The following is an 8,967-nucleotide window of genomic DNA, read 5'->3' on the forward strand; positions in this document are numbered from 1 at the left end:
CACAAAGAAGTGAAAAGCTGAGGCCCACCCCCAAGAAGCTCCTGGCCCACCTGTCTACTTGGAGGCTCATTGCTCCCTACTGCCCAACCAGGAGGTGAAATGGGGATGAGACAGGCCAAGCCGAGTTGGAGTATGGTCCAGCCGGCCACTGGTAGCTGTTCCGCAGCAACTTGGCCACAGGTCTTTCAAACCCCATGGAAACCTCACCTGGAGACTGCTGTGCTCAGGAGGAGCCTATGCGGGCAACACACAGAGAGCTTTGTGGCTTCTTTCCTGCCCCACCTCCCAACCTCCCCTGACCTGGGCTCTCTGCTCATGGAAAGTGCCCCACTGGACCTGGCCGCCTGGCCCCAGGAGACAGGCCATGGTGCACACCGCCCCTGCCTTCTCTCCATGGGGGCAGGACATGGGCCTGTACGCAGCTCCAGGGGCCACTCCCCGCAACTGAACCCATCCTAGGTGCCCCTTGTCATAGACCAGAGGAGGCCCAGCTCCCTGGGCGAGGAAGAGACCTTGCATGGAAGCTAGCGACTTCATAGTTAATCCAAGTTTCCCAAAGAACCTCCCCGGCCCTGGGTCACGGGTGGGGCTGGAGTCCCATCACAGATGAGTATGTGTAGGAGGGTGAAGCCGCTGCTTGCAATAACTAGGCAGCAGCTCCCAGGCTGCCAGCGATCACCGAGATTCTCTCCTGCTCACTGACAAACTCCACGACTAGGGGGCCCTGCTTCGTTGACATCATCCTCCTCGCACACGGCTGAGGGAAATGAGCTCAGGACAGCCATCAGAGGCAGTTTGTTTACTTACAGGGACCCTGGCTGTCAGCAGCTCTTTGACCAGACATTCCCTGGCCTAGGCAGCATGAAGCAGAAATTTCCTTAAACATATTATTTTGGCCTCAACCCACCACTCGCTCCCTTGTTTTCAGTTTTGGTTTTGTTTTTTTTTTGAAAAAGGAAAATTCCCAGTTTTAGCCCCAAATTGAGTGGCCCAGGGGTGGTGGGGGGAGAGCATAATGACCCCCAGAGGACCTTTTAGAGGTTAAGTTGCTCCCACCTCCCCAGTAATCCCTGGAGCTGGGAGATCATCAAACCAATTCTCAGTCACCAATGTGTGCATGGGATCGGGAGGGGGGGGGGATGGCCGGCACGACCTCCAGGGTAGACCCTCTCCTTCACGGCTTCCCTCATGGCCTCAGCCACCCTGAGTTCATATTCAAAGCATTTCCCAACTCAGCTATGCTGGCTAGGCCCTAGACCTCTCCCTCATTCCCTTCGGGTCAGGGATATTTCAGGAGAGCCCAAGAGCCGCCAGTTTTCACAGGCTCCAGGGGATTCCCAAGATGGCCACCCCCACCAGCCCTGGCTGAGAGGCACTGTCACTTGTCCTTCCCCAACTCTCTTCATATTGTTCCTGCTGGAACTTAGCCATTCTAGGGGCCTTGAGAGGACAAGGGTCACGGAAGGGGCTCCTCAGTCTCCCCAGTGCCCCAGGATCCTCAGGCTACCTGTGCCAGCAGCAGAGCAATGCCCTCCCAGGAGTATCAATCATGGGAGACAGGTGCCCTTTGCCTAGCTGGATCTGCCCACTATTGGGGCTGGTCAGGCAGGCCCAGACATGTCGGGGAGCCTGAGGCCTTACCTGACCCAGCTCTGCCCTGTGGCTTGATCCTACTTCGCTCAGCATCCTACAGCACCAGGGAGGGGCTCAGGGGCAGAATCAGGTCAGAAGAGGGCATTGACCCTGCACTTCATAGCACTTTACCTAAGACTGAGAAAACGTCAAGGGTCCACATTAGAGAATGGGCTAGAGGGCATGGCTCACATACAGATCTGATTGGCAGCTTCTTAGAAGGCACCGATTTTCTCACCCAACTGTCCCTGCCCCAGCAACAAGGCCAGAACTCCCTGAACATGTGGTCCCATCATTTCAATTAATCAACATGTCTATTGAACTCAGAATCTGTAAGGTATGGAAGCTGGAAAGAGCCTTGATAAGGACAGAAGCTAACATTTATTGAACATCTACCATGAACCTGACTTTACACACATTATTTTATTTAATCCTCATAACTCTGAGGGAGATTAGGAGACACAGCAGGGTGCTTGGGTGGCTTAGTTGGTTCATTCAGCTCAGGTCATGATCCTGGGGTCGTGGGATGGAGCGCCTTATAGGGCTCCATGCTCAGCGGGGAGTCTCCTCTCACCCTCTCCCTCTGCCCCTCCCCCCTGCTCGCACTCTCTCTCTCTCTCTCTCTCTCTCTCAAATAAATAAATAAATAAATAAATCTTAAAAAAAAATAAAGGAGACGCAGAGCAGAGCTGGGATTCAAACCCAATTCTGTCTGAACCCACAGATTCTACAATTAGGCATTCCTCCATTTGACTTCTAGAAAATAATTAACTCAGGAAATCAATCACACTCCTTCTGTAAACCGAGCAAGCAAGGCCTATAAGTTAAAGATATGGTCTTGCAGCCCCTCCATTCTACAGATGAGGAAAATGAGGCCAGATCACGGAGTAAAGTCTTTAGTTGAGCTTAGGACAGTGGCTCCAACTCAGATCACTGTCCCTTGTTCTGTGTTGCTGAATTCTAGCAAAGAAGTCAGAGGAGTTGGGAATTCAAAATCAAATCCATCCCTCTGGCTTACTGGGACTAAGCATTTTATTCAGCAGTTTGTTGTTGTGACTTACAACATTTAAATATTTAGACCTATGAATTTAAGCCTTCATTTGTACTCTCACCCTGGTTCTTGCAAACGTTAGGAGCTGCCCTAGAAATCTCTCTAAACTCCCAGTGCCTGGTGTTCACAGAGCAAGCACTTTAAAGATAGCTATTAGTAAATGAGAAAATCATTTTGTGAATGAATTGAATGAGTGAATGAAGGCTTCTGCACAAATGTAAGTAGACAGGCATATACGCTTTCAGGCACTCACCAAAACATTACTGACAAATATCTACCCAGACTCCCAGAGACACATGCCTAAACTTACATCTAGGAAGAGTGGTACGTGTTTATACCAAAATAACCTAAATGCTCACATGCATACTCCCACAGAAGCATGTAGGCAGGTGTAGACCCACTCATCTACGCAGAGGCCCCCACGTTCCCTTGGACATACCCACATACATGAGCTTACACAGAGATGTGGACTCATAGATAGGCTAGCTGGCAAACACAAGCACACGCTTTCCCACCGAGAAAGACAGCTCCGACCAGAAATACAGCCATCCAGACATACAAACACAGAACAGTCACATCAATTCACACTGATACTCGCAGCTAGACAAAGACGAAGCTGTAGGCCTGAGACAGACTGGGAGCCAGACACCTGTCCACAGAGACCCCTGGGCTGCCCTGGGCTCCCACACAGTCTGCCGCCCGCCCCCTTCTGTCTGCAGCCAGAGGGGGCTCCTAAAGGAATTCCTTTTGCAGACTGGCTGAGATCTCTCTCTCCTCCCCTGCAATCCCAGGCCAGAGTCCCACAGGCAGAGAAGCATGGTGTGCGTTGGGGGTCCTCCCCCTTGCCAAGGACTCTGCCTTCTGTCCCCGGGCACCGCCCATAGCCTGCAAAGCCCAGGCTGGGCGCTGGCCTCCAGACAGAAACAGAGCAGCACTCAGGTCCTGCTGCCCCAGCTCTGCTCCCAAAAGCATGATTTAGGAGGGGCTGGTGAATAGCGCTTTTCCAGAGGCCTGACTTCCTCAGGAAATGGCTCAGCCACAAGCCTGCTCTCCAAAACAGGCGTAGGATGAAAACACCTCCGCTCCTCTCCAAACACGCGGGCCGCCCCTCTCACTCAGAGTGCCTCTGTCATTCCAGCCACAGCATCCATAGCATCCCAAGGCAGCGGAGAGCAGTGAAAGGCCCAGTGTCTAGTCCTGCTTCAACTGCTGATTCCCTGTGTCCACCTCTGTAGAATGAGCCATTTGGCGTGATGCGTTCGGATGTAGCTAGAATGATAGAGGAGTCTCAGATTGCCCAGGCAGTCTCTGGGTAAGGGTGAGTGAGGGGCTCCAACCCCGGGGACAGTGGCCTGGTATGGGCCTCCTCTTAAGTCACAGGGTCATTATTGCAAGCACAGAGCTTGTGCCAGGAGTGGCTTGAAAATGAGGTGCCTCCTGCTGAGGCAAAATGAGGACTCAGGCAAGGGAATGTCCTGTGTGGCCTGGAGACAGTGGCCTCTCCTCCCCCTTTCCATCCTCCCGCCAGGTTCCCTAGGCCTCTGCTGGAGGTGGACACAGGGCTGCGACCCCACCCAGCTGGGTGGGCCAAGAGACTGGAATGTTGCTCAGCACAGCTGACCGGACAGGGGAGGCTGTTTATTCTCTGCTGTCGGGAACATCCCAGACAATCAGGGGCATTTGCCTGCTGGCAGCGCCTGGATTGGAGGACTCCAAGAAGTCAGCTTAATCAGAGCAGGCTGATGGCCTGAGCTCTGGGAAGGCAGGGGAGGTGGAAGGGAGGGGCCACCCCTCCCTGCCCCGCATTCCATGCCATGTGCCTCTGAGCTCACCTCCTGGGTCTGCAGTGATGGGGCAGAAAGGTGAATGGAGCTGAACCCAGAGCTCTTGTTAATAGTGTGGCTGTCAGGAGACTCTTTCCATGGTTCCACTCCCAGCATCCCAGGTACCCCCTGCTTATGAGACATGTCAGAGCTCATGGCTTTAGCCTAGGAAGGGAGCTCATTTTGCATCCCCCCAGACCCAGTATTGCCCATTCCAACCTCCCTACACCATCAGCCCAGATCCTTTTTGCTCACGCAGCCCCTCTAGCTGCAGCCTTGTGTTTGTCTGACTTCTCATTACTACAGCTCTAGAGTCAGTTTTGACGCTGCCTCTTTCAGGCCTTTTCACCTTGGGCAAGTCACCTCTCCAGGTCTGTTCCTTCTGTAAAATAAAGATTATAGTATCTGCCTCACAAGGATATCATGAAGACTAAATCGTTTTTCCAATACGCCCACCCTGCAGGAGGTACTGGAAAGATGGTAGTGCTTTTCTCTCTCATTCTTTCTTTCTACTGGTGCAGACCCAACTTCTGGTCTTCCTGAGGGCCAGGCCCCTCCAGTGTAGCCTGTAACACCTGCCCTGATATTGCTGCTCCCAGATCTCAGAGTGCCTTGGGGTTCTGTAGGTTGGAAACCTTTCTGGAGAAGAATCCAAGTTGACCCAAGGAAGTCCTTGACACGGAGCCTACAGAAGGCCCAGAACATGATGGGCTTTTTTGGTGTGTTTTGCCCATTTCTCATTCTGCACATGTTTGAGTGTCTTTTCCAAGGGGTGTGGGGGCCAGGAAAAATTCATCAATCCTGACTCATTTGTTTGGAATTCATCTTTCTATATATTTAATAAAGGGTTTACACCAAAAATAATGAAGTTCCAGGATGGCAAAGGGTATTCGTTAAGGACCCCTCCCCACTGTATCCCCACAAGATCCAAATTAAACTGTTAAATAAAAAGGAATTTAATGGTTGCACAGCCAGAAGTCTGGCTTTAGGTATGACCGAACTTAGTAGTCAACATCATCAGGACTCCGTTTTTCTTCTTCTCTTGGCTCTGCTCTCCACTGTGATTTCTAACACCAGGACCCGCCTCTCACATTGAGGCCTTGGCAGGGTTGGGGTAGCGGGCGGAGCTGGACAGCACGCAAGCACCCCTTTCCCAGCAGCCCCTGCAAAAACCTTATAGTCTCCTATTGAGTCACATGTTGGTATCTGAACCAATCATTAAGGCCAGGGGAATGCAGCTTGCTGATTGGCTGAGGCCTGAGCCACGGCTCCGTCCCTAGAGTGTGCTGGCGGAAGGGGCAGTCCGCCTTACCCAGAGCCAATGAGAGTGGGAAAGAGGTAGGTGTCCCAGAGGGAAGGTGGGGTATGCGACCAGGAGGGCGAATGGACCATGGGCTACAAGAACAACAGGTGTCATCCAAAGGAAATCAATGGTTCGAAGAGCTAAGAAGACTAATAATTTTCAAGCACCCCCAAGCCCTCTAAAAATAGAATTGATTGCTAGTTTTTAAATCCCTACAGATCTCTGAGAGGCAATGTGTTACTGGGCCCATTTGGGATAGCCTTTATTTGCCTAGGAACAATAAAACTACATCTTTAAGCCAATCTGTAATCCATACTTTCCAGGAATTCATACTGGCCAGGTCTCCTTCCTGCCCCCACTAGTGGGCAGTTTGACTGACCTGCCCAATGCTATGGGGGCTGGAAGGCCCTGTCAGCCCCACAGACTGTTTGCACCCGGGTCTTCCTTTGGCTAAATGGGCATTGAAAGAAGTTTGACTCCAGTGACCCTGGCCTTCCCTTTCTCCCCCTTCCCCCTCAAATCTCCTCTTGCCCTTGAATCTCCAGGGTTGCTTTCTTTCTACCACTACTCTCCCCAATTTATTCCTAAATCCTGTTCTTAGAAGGGACTTTGTCACCAGTCCCGTGTATATGAATAAGCATCAAATCAGTAGCTTAACCTTTCACAGGACTATTTGCATTTTAACTCTGAGCCTTTGCAGTGAAACAAAAGGCTCTGTCTTGCCTACCCCTGACTATTCCCAAAAGGAACACAGAGCAAATAGGACTCGGAAATCAAGCCTCCAATGTCCACAACCTTCGCTGAAACCCTACCCGTCCACATGGCCTTGCCATGCGGTTTTCTTTTTCTCAAGTCTAACTTCAATCACCTTTGCTGACATTCAACCATTACTCTCTGCTATGGCAGGGAAGTTTCTGGCATCCTTTCATCCATTTATTCACTCAACAAACTTGAGTACCCACCATATTTTAGATTCTCGGGTATACCAAGACAGCCTGGGCCCTGCCCACAGCTTGCAGTTGAACTTAAATGCAGGAAACATCAACTTCACCAGCAGATCTTTAATGCACGCAAAGCCCGGCCCCATGGTTGGTATACAGTAGGTATTCAAAAAGTGCTACTTCCCTTCTCAGGGCTGCGTGATGTGGAAAACACGGGACATTTTCTAAAACCCTTTCCAGGTGGACAAGAGTGCCAATAGGAGTGGGTGGAGATGGCGGTTTCTATCTTGCTTCAGAACGTCCTGATTTGTTTTGAACGTTCCAAATGTCAGGTTGGAGATCATACAAAGGAGAGGGGCTTATTCTAACCAGATCAGGGCTAGAGGCAGCCCAGGACACTGTCTCCCCGGTACACGGCCCCAGACAGTTTGGAAACAAACAGAAACTCATCCAGAGGAGGGAGACTGACAAAAGCAAAAACAAACCAAGGCCAAGAGATGGAAAACTCACGAGGTGGGGCAGGGTGGAAAGAAGGGGAGCAGGGAGAGAGATGGGAGGGAGCTTCGGGAAGGGAATGGTCCTGGGGTTTTACGTATGTGTACGAGAAGCTGAACCCAGCTCCCCCCAACCAGCCCAAGAATCACCATGGCAACGGGGAGGGTGAGTGCAGCTGATTCCAAGCCCACACAAACCTCCAGGGCTCAGCAGCAGGAATGGGCTCAGATGCATGGGGTCATGTTCTAAAGAAAAAGATCTGAATTGGGCTCTTTAAGTCACAAACGCCCTACCCACTCCTGGTTTTGTCGGCAGTGTTTAATGAGATGAATTAATCAGAAACGACAGTGAACCACATTCCTCCTCCACGTCTCTCTCACATACACGCGTACACTTATCCAAGAGCCAGAGTAAAACCCCTTCCCTTTGTGGGGGGCAACCGACAGCTCATCAGATTCTTGGCACTTTCCAGAAGCAGGGACCGAACCTGTGGGAGCTCTACTTGCCATCCCCTCCCCAAACTGTCCCCACTGACAGTGGCATTAGTGACAGAGGGTTGATGGGGTTGCTTTCGCAAGACCAAGGCAGCTGGGTCTCCCAGGTGAGGTGGCTCCAACTGAACCGCCATCTGATCTTCTCTGCCATCAGCCACCTGCGGAAGCTCTTGGCCCTGAAGGGGTTTGTCAGCAAGGAGACTGCTTCTTCCCGCTTCATGAAAAAGTGTCTGCAGCGTGAGTCCCCCTGAGCTCCCAAACCCCAGCACCCAAACTTGCCCTTCCCTGGAGCTGGCTGGCCTCTGGGGTCCGCATTAGATGTCAAGTTGGAGCTAAACAGAACTCTTGAGTCTTTGTCTCCTTCCTGCCTCTCCATTCCCAACTACCCAGGGATCTCACACTATCCCCCCTTACCCTGGTCCAGGGTTGACTCATCCATTAGGCATAGTAGGCACAGGGCCTAGAGTCCACATTATAAAAATGTTTTAATTTCCTTTAAAATCAGAAGGAAAAATCAAGCTTGTAAGGGGAAGCAAACATTTTAGTATTTAGTAGTAATATATTCATCTTTATACCAACACAATCATAAAACATAATTTTTAAAAAATATTTTATTTATTTGAAAGGCAGAGAGAGCACAAGCAGGGGGGAGCAGCAGAGGGAGAGGGACAAGCAGACTGCCCACTGAGTGCAATCCCAGGACGCTGGGATCATGACCTGAGCCAAAGTCAGAGGCTTAACCGACTGAGCCACCCAGGTGCCCCATAAAATATAATTTTAGATCTTTTTTATTGAGGAAGGAGTCCAGGAAGACAAAAGGGCCCGTGAAGTGATAATGTAGTTCTGCCTTCACCTCCCTTTCTGTTCATTTCAACCCTCGAGACTCCAGGGATTTCCTTCTGCCATATCAAAATGTACATGTCCAATGGCCCCCACCAGCCTAGGAGGTCCTGGAGGATAGGACCATTCTTCATCCATCCTCATGCCCCCCCCCCATATGCTCAGTGCCTGCCCCATGCTCACATCAGGTATTGCATTGACTCTGGGGGAGGCAGGGGGAGGGCAGAAACCTCAGGAAAAAAGAAAGGCTAGGTTTTAAAGAAATAGTGCCTGAGAATTGCTGGAAACTGCACATTTCACATCTATGCAGTAGGACTTTGTCCACATCCCCTGTGCTGAACTCTGCTGAAACTGTTCCCACCAAATTTGCCAATGATCTCCAACTTGG

Source organism: Eumetopias jubatus, unplaced genomic scaffold, assembly GCF_037043125.1.
Source record: "Eumetopias jubatus isolate StellerSeaLion01/CBP00866 unplaced genomic scaffold, mEumJub1_p1.0 scaffold_7, whole genome shotgun sequence".
Taxonomy (NCBI): Eukaryota; Metazoa; Chordata; class Mammalia; order Carnivora; family Otariidae; genus Eumetopias; species Eumetopias jubatus.